Below are 17,810 nucleotides of genomic sequence, written 5' to 3'. Positions count from 1 at the left end.
TAACCACTTATATTCCTATGTGGATTCTTCTGTTGCATATATATACTATATGTATATAGATATGCTAGAACTCATTAAATTGGTGAACAAATCAGGTCTAGTGTTTCAGGGGACACCTCAAAAAGCCTCACAAAATAGGAGATAGTCCTAACAAAAAGGTCAATTATATTGAAAATTAAAATTCGGAGCACTGTTCAATTTGCAAAGCATATCTTTCTACTAATAAGTAACCAGTGAACAGAAAACAACAACTATACAAGAATTGCACCTAGAATTGTTAGGTAAGTATTTGACTAAATTAATCCCAGTTTGTCCCAAGGATAAATTCTTATTTGGGAATAAATGCACAAAATTTCCTGAAGCAAATAGAAATCTTGCTAGCATAACTGAAAGGAGACATTAACAGGGCTCAATTTGACACATTGAGAACTCAGTAGGCATTAGAATTCACCAGACTTAGTTCTCTCCTGAAACACTGAGACCTCACTTCATAGTCTACTGAAGTTAAATGGAAGTCCTCACAGAAATCCCACATAGCAGCTCAGCAGCTTCAGGTCCCTCTTATGGCAAAGAACATATTATCTTGACTTCTACTCTTTTCCTGTCTGTCACCTATTATCACAGTAACTTCAGACCAGCAGTAAGCTACTAGGCAGTGAAACAGGAGACCAAGGTTTGATTTGCCATTTTTCCACAAATTTTGAATGTCACCCTTGGCAAGTCGGTTTGACTTATCTTCATTCAAATTCACAAAGCATCAAAATTTTAGTTGATTGTAGTGAGAAACAGGCTTCTAAATATCTCTCTAGATCTGGGGTTATTGCATTCAGATCTGAGGTCTCCACAACAGGAAGGACATGGACCTGCTGGAGTGAGTCCAGAGAAGGGCCTCTATGATCACAGGTCTGGAACACCTCTCCTATGAAGACGGGGGGAGACAGCTGGAGTTCTTCATCCTGGAGAAGTCTTTGGGGACATCACATTGCAGCCTTATAGTACCTAAAGGGAGTCAACAAGAAAGATGGAGAGGGACTTTTTACAAGGGTGTATAGTGGCAGGACAAAGGGGAATGGCTTCAGACTGAAAGAGAGTAAGTTTAGATTAAATATTAGGAAGAAATTTTTTACTGTGAGGGTGGTGAGGCACTGGAACACGTTACCCAGAGAAGCTGTGGATATCTCATCCCTGGAAGTGTTCAAGGCCAGGTTGGATGGGGCTCTGAGCAATCCGGTCTAGTGGAAGTTGTCTTTGATCATGGCAGGGGGGTTGGAACTAGATGATAATTAAGGTCCCTCCTAACCCAGGCCGTTCTATGATTCTATGATCTGATTTCAGTATTGCTGTAATGCCTGTAGTCCATGCAGCTCAAGTCTGCACTCACTTCAGAGGCTTTATAATATTCACATTGCATTTGTTTAGGTTCTCAACTGCAGACTTAGCTGGTCTTGCAATCAAATCAAAATTTGAGCTCTAAAGAAGTTTAGAGGGCTGTGACACTTGATCTATGACAATTAAACTATGCGGTCATTGAAGTATGTGCACCAAAAGTGGGCTCATCTCTGTTTCTTCAAATACTCTGTCAGCCAGACACAGATGTTGCATACCTTCTCTTCTCTATATTCACAGGGTTTTATGCCTTGCTTTGGTATTAAGCCCTGTTAATTTGGGTTTGTTCTATTTGGGGGTTTCTTGATGAAGTAGGGTTGATGACCTATTGACCCTAATTCATGGAAATATATTTCTACACAGTCCACTAATGAGTTTGAGTTCTACCTGTGTGAAAACTCTTTATATTGTCAGAGATGTCCCTGGCACATGAGATTCAGAAATCCTGGGAGCATTATGCTGTTTTATTAGTATAATCTTACATTGATGGCCTAAGGAGACTGGGGAGGAGAGCCATGTTTCACGGATTCATTGAAGCCACCTTTTAGCACAGGTCATCAAAAGCATCTCTTGATATATTTAGAATAGTATAAACACATATAAATTGTGTTAGTTTGAATGAACACACAAGTAGGTGCAGATTTGCACCTATGTTAGAAGAGCAGCTGAGTTTTTCATGAGTACAAATGATAAAAAAATCTCAGATGGTTACAACCATCCTGAGATGTCTGCCTCAGAAACCCAAACCTCAGCTTAAGCAAAGCTTCTAAATGATGTTCAAACTCTTAGAGAGAGCTGGGAACACAAGAAAGTAGACACACATAAGAACGCAGAGCACATGTGTGCATAAACGTTCACCCTGTCTTGTTGGCCACGTGAAACGAAAAGATTGCTGTTGGGAGCTACAAGTACCTCTAAGACAGATGGTACCTCAGGACAGATAAAGCAACAATTAAAAGAAATGTAACAGAGCATCAGCTCTGGATACACTCTGCAAAGTAGTGAATGCAATTGCAGAGCTGTAGCTAATTAAAAGGGATTCAAAACCAGCTATATCTTGTTTTGTACCCAGCAATATGCTAAATATGGACACTTGCAGACCACCTGAAGCAGCAAATGACAACAGTAAAGGCTCTCAGGTCAGCTCTTTGCAGGGAAATTGCACTAACAAACGAAAAATAAACTAGCACACAACATATGAATGCAATAAAAAAAGATAAAGGTAGCAAAAACCATTCTAAGACAACTCTTTTCTGTGATTTTACTTTTTGAATTTAAAACATTATCAACTTTTGCAAATTGTACAGGTAAACTATCGTGAAGGACATTTTATTGTTTAAAACATTCATGGCTGATTTGATCTGACCTACATACTAGTGAACCTTGGTGTTATGATTAAAAGAGTTGAAAACACTAAAGAATCCTAAAAGAGTTGAAAACACTAAAGAATCCAGGACTCTGATTTCAGTGTCTCAAAATTACAATTATTTAGATGGCATTTATAAAATGGAATAGTCCCAGCATTGGTCTTTGAGGCATGTACATTAAAGTATTGTGAGGGAAGATTTCATGGAAGAAAGTGACAACCTGAAGTGCTTACTTGGCAAATTTCAGTGAACTTTTCCATTGAACTGTTCATTTGATACCATAAATGTTATGTTCTTCGGTATAAAATATGACCTGAAATGCACATACCTTTCAACACTGGCAAATTCAGTACAATATTGCTACTAAGACCTGGACTCTACATCAAGATGTGCTCTAGCAGGGAGTCTACATATAATAATAAGTCATAAATATTCAAACACTGGTGTTACACAATAGCTCCTCACCCCTATTATTTTATGCAGAATTGCTGAAATGAAAAAGGGAGAACTTTCTTACCAATTAAATTTCTGTCAATAAATGTCTGAAAATATGGAGGATAGGTATTACATCTACATGGCATCTTTTACTCAGCAATGTTGAATTATAAGCCTATTCAAGTTGTTATATGACAACTTTAGAGACTGATCAGATCTCCATTTTGCTAAACAGCTATTACAGTAAGAATGATAATTTCTGTTTACCTATCTGCAGTTTCTAAAATCATTATCCTCCACAGTTAGGATATTTATTTCAGTAAGATGATAAAAATTGTTCTTACTCTGTTCAAGATGCTGTTCTGAGATGTAAATACTGCTTGGATTTGGTTTTTTTTTTCCTTATTACTACCTTCACTGTAGGAAAAGCTAGTAAAGTAGTAATAGTAAGCATAGAAAACAGTTTTCTTTGGCTTGCCTATGAAGCGAGGCCGAATCATAGCTGAACTCTGGAGACAAAAAAAAAAGGAAGAAGAAAAAAGGTTATCTCAACTTTCTCTGCCTTTCATTGTGATGTTGCATTAGTGATATGGCAGCAGGGAAAGAGAAACAAGAGAGAAAGAGAGTGGCCTCTGCAGTGTGAAAAATGGGACAAGAGTAGAAAGAATAGGAATGTAGGAAGTTTTGTGATATACAAAGGCACCTTGTTAAAGAAATCTTAAGGTTTCAGAAGTTAGTGCTCCAGTTTCAGGAAAAGTAAAAAAAAAGTGAAAAAAGTCAACACTCCTAAATCTATTTAATTTTGCATATTTTTTCCATGACAGAGACCTTTCTTAAACAATGTTGCACTATTTTTGCTCTTTTGTCAAATATAAATATAATGAACATCATATCCTGTACTTTTATATACAGATATATATATATATGTATATTCTGGCACTGGGGTCTTTATATAGATTTTATTACCTGACATATTTTTATCTAAGACTCAGACCATTTGGTCTAGTTATTGTTTTCTGGATTTCGTAAAGCTGTATCTACTGCAAGGTACATATAACAACTGATTTAATCATACATTTTTGTTTCCGGGAGTACTTTTCTTAATACCATATTAATTCAAATGAAAAGACCTTTGCCATGCCCCAACCTCAGCAAAATTTGACTTTTTTATCAAAATGGTATCATAGCTGCTTTTCAGTTGCACGGTTTGAAGAAATAAAAAAGTCTGCTACTGATCTATTTATGACTTGGGATTGGCCTTAACTTCAACATCTAAAGTTTAGTCAGCTTATCCCGGATAGGTATCTAGCTATATCTGTAGGCATCAGGAAAAAATAATGATAGTATCACCAGTGGATATCATGATCTGTCTCTTAGACAGATTTTCTTCAGCTGAGTATAAAACAAACTGCACTTATGGCTTGGTCTATCCTATTTGTAGTCAGCAGCAACATTCAGTCACAACAGAAACATCCAAGGGGAATGGTTTTTCTTAACCTTTGCTTAGTCAAATACGTATGCAAATATTTTGTTATTTATAAAGAAAAGTTTAAGAAAAAGAAATCTTACTGAACTAGACACAGAATTTTCCTTGTATCTCTGATTTTTTTCTTACAGGTAACTTACTGTGTCCTCCATGTGGTGAACCCACCTCCAATAAAGTAGTATCTGCACCTTGTTTTGCAAATGTGAAGTGTTTGTTATATTCGAAATAAAGCTTAAAGAAAAATGCAAACAGGATCAGTCTCTTAAAACCGTATCAAAGATAAAGAAGCACAAACAACAAGAAATAGAATTTAAAACCCCTTAAACTCAAAAGAAATATCTAATTAACCCACTGCCCTCTTTTATTTGGAATGGAATTGAGTGAAGAAAAAATATTCAGAAGGTACAAAAAGTTACAGATGACATTATGATCAATAATAATTTTTCCTGCTGTCAACAGAGTTGTACATACATTAAAAAAAAAAAAAACAAAAAGAAAGAAAGGAAAAGGAAAAAATGTAATAGAGATAAAGAACTATTGTCTGTATGTATTGAAAACTTAATAATTCCAGCAGAATGATCCATTTCTAAACAATTTGACTTGTCCTAGGAACTCAGAATTCACTTACTAACAAGCATGAATTTGCTTTGTTTGATTTACTGCCTTCTTAGGAGTTGATAACAACTTTATTTAATCAAATCGAGCACCTCACAAAATCCAGCCCTTCAAACGCTTTTGAACTTCAAGTTCAGTTCCAAATACTGTTGTCAGACCTTATCACAGATTAATTCATATTACTCATTATATCCATTATGAGATTAACCCTTAGGATTAGTAGCAGTGCACAAACATTGAGGTGCCCATAATACCTCTCAGAAAAAAATGTAAGGAAATACTTAGTTTGAAGATGAAGCTACAAAAAATAAGCAGAAAAAAAAGAAAGTATCTGGTTTTCCACTTTAATATTTTATTACAGGTAAATTTTTGGGTTTGGGGTTTTTGTAATTTATTTTTATTTTATTTTATTCCTTTTTATTTTTTTAGTAAGGAAGCTAAAATTCTCCAGTGGAATTGGAAAATAGGAACCCTGACCCAAAATACTTAGCACTGCTCCCAAAGGCAAAAAGCAATTCTTGCTGATTTCAGGGAGAAACCCAAAAATCCAAGTGAGAGCACAATCCAGGCTCATGATTTCACCATAATGATAATTACTGCTAGTAACTTTCACAAAAAAAAGTATGATGATAATTAACAGGCAACAAAACATTATTCATTACTCAAAAGCACCTTAGCCTTCACACAGAACACACAGTGTGGAGTCAAACATCTGACAGTCATGTTTTGCATACCTATCAATAATAATTCGAAAATAAAATGAGATTAATAGATTCCTAAATTAGAGCCTTAAGGCAATATAGTAATAACAACAAAAAAAAAGCCAAAACACCCATCATCTTATCCCATCAAAGCAAGAGCATATAGCAAATCATTCTGTATATACCACTCTTTACCCTTCCTTTTAACCAAATAGGGCAACAGATGTTGGAGTTGAAACAACTTCATGGCATTGAAAATATTTTTGGTATCATAAAAGACCAGTTCTCTAAACAAAAACAAAAAAAACCCTATCCTTTTTCATTTGTTTTTCTTTCCAAGTGACAAAGTTTCCCCACACACTGCCTCAAAAGAGTATATTCCAGATTGACCAGACCAGACTAAGCAAGTGATGATATCTGTTCATTTTAGCACAAGTTTGTTATGTAAAGTTTGACTGAAAAATTTGAAAGCGGATAGTCATACAGGATATGCTTTTTCTAGATTTTCTTTCCTATTCTTTCTGTCTTTTAACCTCAGCTTCAGGCAATTATTTTCATCTTCCTAAAGCCCTTTCAGTATCCTGTCTCCTTTCATTTTTCTTTTCAGTGAGTGTATTTACTTAGCAATTTCCCCTTGGTTCCAATTTAAAAAGTTACCAAAAATGTTCTACCTAATTTGCTTGGAATTAAATGAAACTCCAACTGTCTCTGTCTCTCTTGAAAAAAAAAAAAAAAAACACCTTTGAATAATTCTTGAGAATTTCTAAGCACTTAAAGAGCACAGTTGCCTGTCTCAAACACTGTCAAGGCCACAGAGAAAGAACTTGCCATAAGATAAGACATCACAGCAGGATCTTGAGATAAGCATAGAAGGGCGGAATTTGAGACAAGAAGGCACTGATTCCAGGCCTGATGGAGGTGAGATCTGGTTTGCACATCCATTCCCACTGCGGCAAACTGTCGGAAAGGAAGCAACTGCTCATATATTGCTACTCAAAGTTACAGGACACCCCAAGTTCCAGGACAGATGGCATCTGCAACCGCCAATGATCACCAAAGCACGCCCAGACTCACTTCTGGGGCCTCCCACTAGAGGACTGTTCATGATCCACAGATTTAAAACTGGGCATTCACACATGAACCATAACATATATTAACCCATTGAACTATTGGCTTCTTGGGCTTCCCCCACCCCCGATGGATCAGGACTGCAACCATCACTTCAACCAATGGACATCTAAATTACAACAATCAAGTGTCATCACTGGATCCACAAGTGGTGAAATCTTTCTTTTCTGCTATCTGCTCTTATCCTTTCCTTCTTTGCCTTAGACATTTTCTGAAGTGATAGCTTTATACTTTTCTGCTGTTATATTACTATAGATAATAATAACCAAAACAGCTACATACCTCCTTTCCATTGCAACCAAATTGTTCTAATATATATATATATAAAGATATAGATATATAGATATAGATAGATAATATAGATAGATATAGATATAGATATAGTTATAGGTATATACACATACCAGGCATTCAGTGTCATTTTAGTGTAATTTGCCCCAAGGAATGTATTAAAAAGAACCTCACTTACCCTCACCTTCAGGCATGAGTTGTAACAGAATTAAAGAGGTGGGGGTTTCTTCTTTCTAAAAAAAAAAAACTCATCTAATTTAAAAAGGTATTTCTTTGTGATCAAATCTATAATTTCAGAGTGATGTTTACAAGAAATGTTGCTGATGTAGAAGACTGACATTCAGATGGAGATCTTCTCACATTTCCTCATATATGAATCAGTGATAACTGAGTCTGAGTATACAAGGACAGTAATAGGAACCACCTATCTACAGCCTCAACATGAGGGCATCTTGGTATCTTTCATGGCTGCTGCATGATTTACCATGGAAATTGTATACTCTTCTCTTTATTATCATTCTCTTGAGACTTCCCCAATATTGAAAAAATACACAAAAATTTTGTCAGTGGGCTTAGCACCACTGAATTAATATGAATTGAGCAAATTAACTAGAAGTGACTTCAGTATTGACCAGTCCTTCGTGAATTTCTCCCTTTGATTACTTTTTGGAAAGGAACCAGAAAAACAATCAGGTTGGTGCAGTGTACAAAGTAATTAAAATGGAATCACTATGCATTAAATAAATGAAACCTGCACTTGAGACAGAGACAATGCCAGAGACAAGATGCTTACCTAATGTGCCAAATCCTGTGAGCTTAATTCTGCATGTACTTGCACTTTGGTAATTCTGAAGTAGCCCCATGGTGTTTCTGAGTTTATACTCAGTTTCTTAAAATGTATATTGGGAGCAGATTTGTGTGTTCTGGTGTATTAGCACTCAATTTTGCATTTCTCAGAGACATTTAGAACAGTGGGAGATCTCTCTACCTCTGCTTCATATACACATAATTCTTTTCTAATACGCATCATCTGTTTTCCTTATATTATTCTGCCTCAAGTTCACCTAAAATGTGAATCATTCATGTCTATCATTCGTCACAGAATGACTGAAATCATCTTTTAGTCAATTACATCACAAGGTTGATTTTCTTCATAATACCTATTTCAAATTATAGTCTTTCCTGTCCTAAGAATATAAGCCACAAAAGAAATTAAAGTGTCTTCAGAGAAGCATCAGAATGCTGCAAGAGCATTTGACTTTTCTGCAACTACTAATTTCCTCTCTCACAACAAAAGAAACCTCGCATAGGATGTTAAGGGGATGCTTCCTCTGATGGACTTTGGGGCCAGGGATACATCCTTCCTGGCCACTGTAACCCTCCTGTGGTTCTCTGTCACAAGATAACGGATGTGGCCACTGCTTTTCCTGTTTTTTGTGGGTTCAGACAGCAGCAAAGCTGAACATGTGACCTAGACACACACACACACAGAGGACACAGACACCGACAACTGCTCAGACTGACACAGGCAAGGTGATGCCTTTAGCAGCACCCACATGTAACATGACCAGGACTCATAAAATATAGGCATATTGACAGTCAGTCTCCTCTCCTATTCTCTAGTTGTTCAGGACTGAGGGGTCACTAATGCGGGCACATATTTAATACTCTCTGAGCTCCCAAGCACATGCACATTTGTAGGGTCTCCACGTACTGGCAAGGCCTCTCTGTCTGTTGGGTAACCCTGCCTGGATCCCAGGTGCTCTCACTGTCCGTGTGACTCACTTACCAGCTGGTCCAACATGAAATTTGCTAGTGATCTACACACATAGTCCCATGCACACCAGGTTCGGGGAAGATGCAAAGACTCTGGTCACTTCCATCCACCAGCACCAAGTACACAGGCTGTGGCCTGTAACCCTGTTCCAGTTGCTCTCAGCCTCATTCACTTTGTTCATTCCCAGTAGTTGACACCAGCCCCATCCCAGTGGTTGGAGCTGAGACCTCCACTCTCTTCAGTAGCTGACACCACAGACCACAGGGTATCTTGGTGCCAGCTACAGTTGCTGGCACTAAATCCACTCACATAGGTCTCACCAGTAGCAGGCACTCAGCCCTTGCAGCCCTCACACAGGAGATAAAGTGAGATCACACAGAGATATTTAAGAAAGGATTTAATGTGAAAATAGGACAGACTGGGGTGATCTGACATCAGGCTTGGTCAAAGTGTACTGACCAACCATGGTTTAAACACATCAGGCCTCTTTTATATGCCTTTCTGTTTAATTTCCTCTTTGTTCCAACTCATCCCTTCACCCTGAATGTTCTTTCAGAATTTTTGCATTGTCCCACAAGCTGCTCTTGGATATCCCAAATCCTCATATTCCTCTTGTTTCTTCCCTGACATCAGTACGAGGTCTGGGTTGCACCTTTCCAATGCTGTGCCTGCAGGTTCTTGGTGGCCCAACAATTACTCACTGAAGGCTTCTGGTCCTTGGCATTGCCTCTGTTATCCCTGTTTATCACTTGTGTCTGTGTGCTGTCATTTATCATTTCTCCCTTTACTTTTAATTCCATTTGCATCGAAAAATTCCCTGATTGGATGACCTCAACAACACAGATGTTCTCAGCCTATACAAATTCTTACAAAGTGTGTTGAGCCTGATCAAGCAGCTACACTCCATGGAGAGCCCATGTAACGCTAGGACCAGCTGATTGTTCTAAAGATATCAAGAAAGCGAAATACTGAAAACATCAAAGTTTCCTTTTCTTCATGCCAGCAGTCATGAAAAGGAAGAAAAATATTTATTATGTCAAAGAAGTGACAATTATCTTTATGACACAAGAAACTTTCGGAGAATTCTCCAAGGACAGTTTCATTATCAACCAAGAATTCCCTGGTAAGCATAAGGACAATGTATAGCGCTGAAATAAGACCATTATTCTGACATTTTTTATACAGTTCTAAGTTTTTGTAGTGATGTTCTTCTTTTTAAGGTGGACAAATGCCCCATGGTATGCAGTAATGCCTAATTCATAAGCACATGTAAATAGTCATAGTAGAAATAAGTGGACTCTTCAATACAAAGCATTTTTTGTGTATATCCTGTAAAGAAGTATTAAATCTCTCTGTATGAATCACTTTCTAAAAATAGCTTCATACTTAAAGAACAACTGAAGCAGTGAAAACTTTAACTTAAGGGTCATATCAAACATAATTTATGTCAGAGAGCAAAATTCTCTTTAAAAAAAAATCTTATTTGATTTTTTGCTTGTGCTACTTGTTATTTCACATTCATAGATAAGGGGCAGCACAGAAAATAAAAAGAAAAATAACAAAAATAGACACTGACAACATTTTTGAACACAAGCAATTCCTTTACTAAATAGCAGAAAAGGTTCAATTCATTATGGAGTCTAAAATTTTGCTACTAATATAAATGGAAATGAGATATAAATGTGATTAGGGTTTCCTACTCTTTGATTTTTATTTCATTATATACTAGCAATTATTTTTAAGAACTGTTATTAAATTTTTGATAAGAGTTCATGGTTGCCCAAAATCAACCTCATAATGTGTCTTCATGTAAACATATGCAAGACTCATTTTATCAGACATCTGTGCATGTCTCAGGCCTGTATTTACAGTTAATAACATTTTTTTTGTGAAAAGGAGGTTCAGATGCAGGTAGAACTTCTCAGAAACAGCTATGAGATAGGACAAGTGCAACAACCGCAGGCAGTCTGTTTAATAACTGTTATAAAAATGAATGCTCTGATTAATCTGTCTACTGTAAATTGTTTCTTTTATGATCCCTTGACTTCTACAACTTCCCCAGGCTTGATTAGGCTCAGACCAGTCCACTGAAGCAAGCAGCAACCATGCTCACAGGTCATCAGTTCAGAAACAACCCCGAAGATGTCGCGAAGCGAAAAGGATCCTGCATTTGAAGGAGGAGAGATGCAAGACAGCCTGGGTATGCTGTGCCTCTGTAACTTTAGAAGATGAACATGGAAAGCCTTTGGAGAGTAGAGAAAAAGTTGATGAGCTGGGAAGCATGGGCTTGTCATAAAAAATGAAAAGAAAACACACAAGTAAGGAGGAAATTAAAGTACAGGCTGGGGAGAGGTTATTAATAGCTCTACTGAATTCTTATAGCCTATTCCCATAAACGAAAAGATAGTTGAGTTTAGGGCTATTGTTTGCAGCAGAATATTGCCTTGCAGTGGCTTGAGTTAAAGGCAAAACCAGTACTGACAGGCTGCTTTCATGAGATGACATGTACCTGAATATTTTGTCTAAAAAGAGAATGAACTGGTGAGGGAAGTTGAGCAGAAAATGCTGATAGTGGAAGGGTCTGTCCAATGGAGCGCTGATTGAGCCAGGTACACAAAGCAATGTATAACCTTGAAGCAGGGCCTTGCATCCCAAGTGCCATCGACTGAATATTCTGAGACAACATCTTGGAGGACAAACGAACATCTCTACTGCAGGTAGCCAGTTGTCCTACAAAGAGCCACTGCTTGTCACAGGAAAAAGTTAAGTAAATCCTTTAGGGTGGAAGATGAATAACTTGCTACAGAGGTCATGAACTTCCTTATAATGAAGAAAAGGAAATTGTATATGGAGACAAGACAACAGCTGTAGACAAGATCCCCAAAGTTTCATTTCTCTAAAATCTAAGCAAAACACTTCACATTTATCATATAATAATTAGTCTGATGTACTTTGAGCCACCTAGAACTGAAGTGCCAGGCTGCCCTGAAGTTATTTTCAGACCAACCATCACAAGGAGGAACAGTAGGACTGGTAACTTCACAGAGAAGTAGGTTTTTAGTTGTTTTACAGCCCAGTTTGGAAGGTTTAAATGTGAAAGCAGTCACTCATGAGTTAGCATTTTGAGGGTATGTCTCTCTGATGCAGCCAGCACTGAACAAGACCGATAACCAGGACATGTACAGTTATGAGAGGTAACAAACACCAGCTTGGGAAAAGTACCATGTTAACATTTGTTCATTGATCTAGCACTGAAGCTGGGCTCTTTCCAAGTATTTTTACTAAACTGTATGCCTCATATACATGAACTGGCCTACTAGTATCATAAAAATTTAGTGTAAACCCAATTTTGTAATTTTTCCATAGCTTACTGCTGTTGTTTGGTGCTTTTCCTCCTATTTCCCAATCCTGGAGTTGGATAATTTCTTGACACTGTCAGTTTTCATTTCTTGAAACAGCAATTATTGAACCTTCTGTTTACTCAAAAAGGTCACATAGAGGCAGATAAATTGAAGCTAAACTTATTTTTTGTTTAAAAGCAAATCTAATCACTTTAGGTTGATTTTATAATTTTTGAGAAGGCATTTTCATTTGTATGTCTAGCTAGATTTAGTAGTATTGTTCCAATTCAGGTTATTACACCAATTGCATGTTTTAAAGTTTATTTTCTATGTTAATATGTAGTCATTTGTTGATGTTGTTATTGTTGCTGAAATGGGCTTAGTTTTCCTCAATCATGGAGTCATATTATTATTTATACAGCTAAATCTGTAGCAAGAACTTAAGAGCTGGTATTGACAAAGTTTGTAATGAACCTAATGCTATTGAAGGTCATTCTAGTCATTCTGATCATGAAGTTCAGAATTATGCCCTCAGAGGACCCCTAGAGATGGATAGTTAAGGGGAAAAGTCACAAAGAATTAATCAGAGAAGCAAAAGTAAAGACCTGAAGTTAAGGAAGCATGGAAAGGCTAAGCCTAGAGACAAATGAAAAAGGAATGGGTCTGAAGCAAGTCTACAGTAAAGAGAAAAACAAAATCATAACCAGAAAATAATGATGTAGAAAATGGTATGTTGAGCATGTTGCTAGCATACAGCACAAACTGTACTATGATTCTTTCAGAAGACTCCCTTGTACTATCTTAAAGCTTGTGGTAAAACCTTCTCAGTTATGGTGAGGTTTCTCAGTTATGAAAACACCAGTTGTGCATTTACAGGTAAACCTGAATCCTATTTTGCACTTTACTCAAGAAATCAGCCTCCTTGTTAAAGACAAAGAATGTACCATACTATCTACAAACTACAGCATTTAGAGTTGGAAATTAACTGAACTTTCTTCTTTGTGAACTAAGAGGTATAAAACACAGGAACAAGAGAGAAATCACTATTTCCATAGTAATTTTCCAGAAAAAAATGCAGGTTTTTTTAATGTGTTTTTACACTATTTAATATTCCTTGATATTACTTAAACTTTTTATTTAAACTTTCATCTTTGCTTTAAATTTAACAATAAGTTTCCTCTAAGCTTTATATTCTCTGGGTTTGTGACTATTGCCATTAGGATGCTAAGGTTTGTAGTAATGTTATTAGTGATAGTAATGGTAATAATAATATGTAAGTATTTTTACAACAGAGATTCAAATCTAAAACCAATTTTAATCTTCAAATATTTGGAAATACCTACATTTAATAAAATTAAGATAATCAGCAGTCTTTTAAAGATTTGATACTGCTGTGTTCCCTTTTGTCAGAAGCTAGCACTGATTATTTTTTCAGTTTATCATCATTAAGAATAAAAAATATAGTTTAATCACACCACCAAACCTAAGCACTGGGGAAAAACAACAACAACAACAACAAAGCAAAACCACCAACAAAACCAAACAAAAAATCAAACAAAATAAAACCCCACAAAACCAATACAAGCCCTAACACTGACTTAAAATGATGGCATACCTAGATTTATTTTTATGTTTATCTTATTTTTTTATGCTTCTGCTCAAGTGTTGTCACATTTACATTATACAGAAAAACTATGATGTCTTTTTTTTATTACTGAAGAGAGATGAAATTATCGTCACAGAGTTCATGTGGATGGGAAGGTTACAGAAAAACATAAAAATTACTGAGAAAATTGGCAGCATGGTATGTTGAACTAGTGAATCTGTTGGACAACTAAAAACATTTAGGTTTTTGTAGCTATAACCTGAAACTCGTTGTCTGTGGGATGACCACGAGGGAAGGACTGACCCATGGGCTCAGAGATATCACAGTGCACTCACCTCACCCAGGAACCTGGCGCTGGCTGCAGCCTCCACTGCCTGCAGCCTTTGCACCTACCAAGTGCACTTCAAAGGCTGGTGGCCAAACCTCTGCAACCTCCTTGTTCAGCCTTCAGAGCTGTGGGAGTGAGTATTGCTCCTGGATCTGAGAACACTGTTTCTTTGGCATTTAGCACCAACTGAACCACATCAACCTGGGCAGAGATAACCAGCACAGTGCAGCTTACCATTGTCAGATAAGCAGAGGTCCTTTCTTCCAACTACTCCATGTCCCAAAGCACTGTCACACTGCCCTGCTTCTAAATAGAATATTTTCTGATTGATGGAGGCTCTTCTGCTGAACTGTTAGAGTTGGAGTTTCTGCCCTTTTTTCTGCCTTCCTCCTCCTGAGCCATCTGTCCACCCACGCTTTGCCCATATGCCACATCGTGCACAGCTGTGGCACTTTTGTGCTGTATTTTCTCTTTGTGCTGTATCTTCTCTAAATCCAGAGCTGCTTCTGTTCTGTTATTTCTATTCTTTCACTAAATTCCAGGAAAGATGACCCGTATGTTTTTTGCTAGTTTTTTACCTTGTTTAATCGTTCCATACCAATATACAGAACATGTATAATGTTGGTGAACATGTGTGATGTTGGCAAATATATACAGTACAGGTGAGACATACTAGATCTAAATGTAGCTGTTTCTAATACTCAGAAACAAATGATCTGGGTGATCCTTGTGATAAGTGTGTGTTCTTCTGTACCATTCTGCCTCGTAGCCTCAAGAAGGAACAGTACTCCCTATCACAGTGTCTCATATATATATAACCCCTTGACAGTAACAAGCTGTAAACTTGAAAAAGTAAATTTCCCTCCTTACTGGTAATGTGCACTAAGTGTCATGGCTTTTGCTTTTACATTTAATATGTTTGTTATAAACTAGTGTTCAGGTATATTTGTGTTCTTTAGAGGAAGATTAATTTGAAAGCTGGGCTTATCAGCAGGACCAAAGCACTTTACATGCCCAGGGCTAGGAAGCCTGGAAGGCAGGCACATGAAATCAGTGATGCATGGGAACCAGAGATCCTGGGTATGTCATTGCAAAGCCTAGCTGACAAGAAGATTCAAAAGATGAACTTTCAAGGGATAGACAGTCACATCGAAGTACATCACTGTATTGATATCTCATAATTAGATAAAGGTAAATCCGAGGAGGATTCATGATTGGAAACCCATGCTGAAATTGCCAAAGTAAAAAGGCATCTTCTGATGCCTTCAACTGCAGACTTATTCACTGGATGCAAAAAGTGTCCATCATTTTAATGGTTGCTTCACAGATGAAAATAATAAAAATTAAAAAAAAATATTAAGGTTCCATGATATTGTCCAAAAGAAATAAAGCAGAAAACTTCAACCTGAGTAACCGAATAATATCAGTTTGAAAGGTTTTAACATAGGACTAGTAAAAGGATTTGAAGCTGGAAACCTTTTTTTATAATATCTGCTGTCATTTGGCTCAATTAATAGCTAGGATGGAAACTGGAGGCTCAAGGGATCACCATGAAAACATGGATAAAATGTCTTATTGATCTGGCAATGCTTCTCACGAAGAAGAGTTTAATGCATTGATATACCCATAAGAAAGGATATTGGTTTTTTTAAACCTGCACTGCACCTGATGGAATGACAATTTAAGAAACAGATAGCAACAACCATTAACATCTCTCTAAACCACTTTTCAATATATATCCCTCACATGAAATCACGTGAATAAAATAAATTTTTATGAACTGTATAAAAACAGACAGAACTGTACAACTATGACCACACACCCATCTAAAGCACTCTCTTCTATTTCTGGTTTTAATTATTTTTCAAGAACAGAGAGAATACAGGGGAATCAGTGAAAGTGGCATTTCTACTTATACACTTTTCTTTCTAAAAGAGAGACTAGACCAACAGAGACCTGAAAATCATATCTAAGTCAAGGGAAAATAAAAAGCCTCCTTTTTCATTATTTCTTCTGAAGACAATTTCTTCTGAAGTGATGATGAGACTGTCAGAATTAATTCTCTTGTGCTATAGAACAGCAGCTTTCCCATCAGCACTCATATCCTGCTTAATTTTACTTTAACTACTAAATCTGAGGGGGGTGAAGTTTACTTCTTAAATGGTATAAAAGATTAATATCTAAGTTGTTTTTCTACGATGAAAGTCAAGGAGCATTCAGTGGTAGTTTGATTCCTGGGCAGAGAGAAGTGTGGTGTCAGATCAGGGAACTGTACACTTGGACCAAACTTACATATTGTCGGGTTTCTTACTCTATTTAGATGAGCACTGCTTACCTCCTGTGAAGCACATGTACCTGTACCTAGAGGTGCAGAGTATTCCTGTTCAATATGATTTGCTTGCCTTTGGATATAAAGTTCATGCTGAATCCCAAAGATCAAAAGCTCTTTTCTCTATATCCTGAGTGCACATTTGAACTACTGAACAAGGCTGGGCTGGGCTGTCCCAGGGCCCCAGAACTGCTCCTGCTCTCTCCGTGAGGGATGGATCAGTCTGTTCATCTGTTTGGTTGCTGGCTACAGGGAGACTCCATTGTGATATAGGATGCCTTAAGTGTAGATGCATGGCTCCAAAATGCAGACTGCAGTGCAGTAACCTTTGGTAGCTATGCCTGCCAGATTGAGGAAGTGAGCTATGGGAAGAACCTAAAGAAGCTTCCAGACCCTTATGTTTTCTGCAGAAGAGCAAAGCCTAAATGCAATAGCTGTGCAAATGAAACCTTGAGGTTTCTAGTATCTATAGTGAGATAATAAAATTAACAAAATCAGATTGAGAGGTAAGGCTCTACCTTTCCAATACACAGCAGGAGAGGGGTGTGCTGTATGAACCTGTTCATACTTAAGGTTGAAGGTATCTGCACAGAAAGTACTCATTCAGTACTCCTTCTATGACCTGCCAATGCACAGCCCATCCCATAATGTGTATGTTTCTGGTACGTAGGGAGGTGAAAAAGAATTTTCAGTGAGTTTTTATTAAGCATAAAACTCTTGTTTAAAAAACAATCTGAATACATTTCTAAACAAAAAACTATGCACCGTGCATTTGGAAAACTACCTTAAAGTGCTTCTTTATGCCAGTTCTTTTTTTGTAAACAAAACCACTCGCACAACCCAGAGTTAGTTTTGAAAACTTTCAGTGTCATTTTCATTTTATATGAGATGCTTCTCATGGGGACATCTTTAAAACCACTCTATCAATCTTTGTCAGTTTCTCAGAGCAGTCATTAGTGAAATGTCACCTTCTAAGTTCCTCATGCTGGGACTTTAGACAGCTTCAGTTTTGGAAAATAA

At 37.1% G+C, this 17,810-nt stretch overlaps 1 long non-coding RNA gene across 1 annotated transcript; it reads right to left on the bottom strand.

Annotated features, from left to right (window-relative positions):
• Positions 1-692: 692 nt before the first annotated feature.
• LOC116780700 lies at positions 693-17,024 on the bottom strand. The gene is made up of 2 exons (XR_004354582.1): positions 16,754-17,024; positions 693-999 (listed from the first exon to the last, which is right to left on the bottom strand). It is a non-coding gene; the product is annotated as an uncharacterized LOC116780700 (long non-coding RNA).
• Positions 17,025-17,810: the final 786 nt, after the last annotated feature.

This window comes from Chiroxiphia lanceolata, chromosome 1, assembly GCF_009829145.1.
Source record: "Chiroxiphia lanceolata isolate bChiLan1 chromosome 1, bChiLan1.pri, whole genome shotgun sequence".
Taxonomy (NCBI): Eukaryota; Metazoa; Chordata; class Aves; order Passeriformes; family Pipridae; genus Chiroxiphia; species Chiroxiphia lanceolata.
This window is presented reverse-complemented; position numbering and strand designations above follow the sequence as displayed.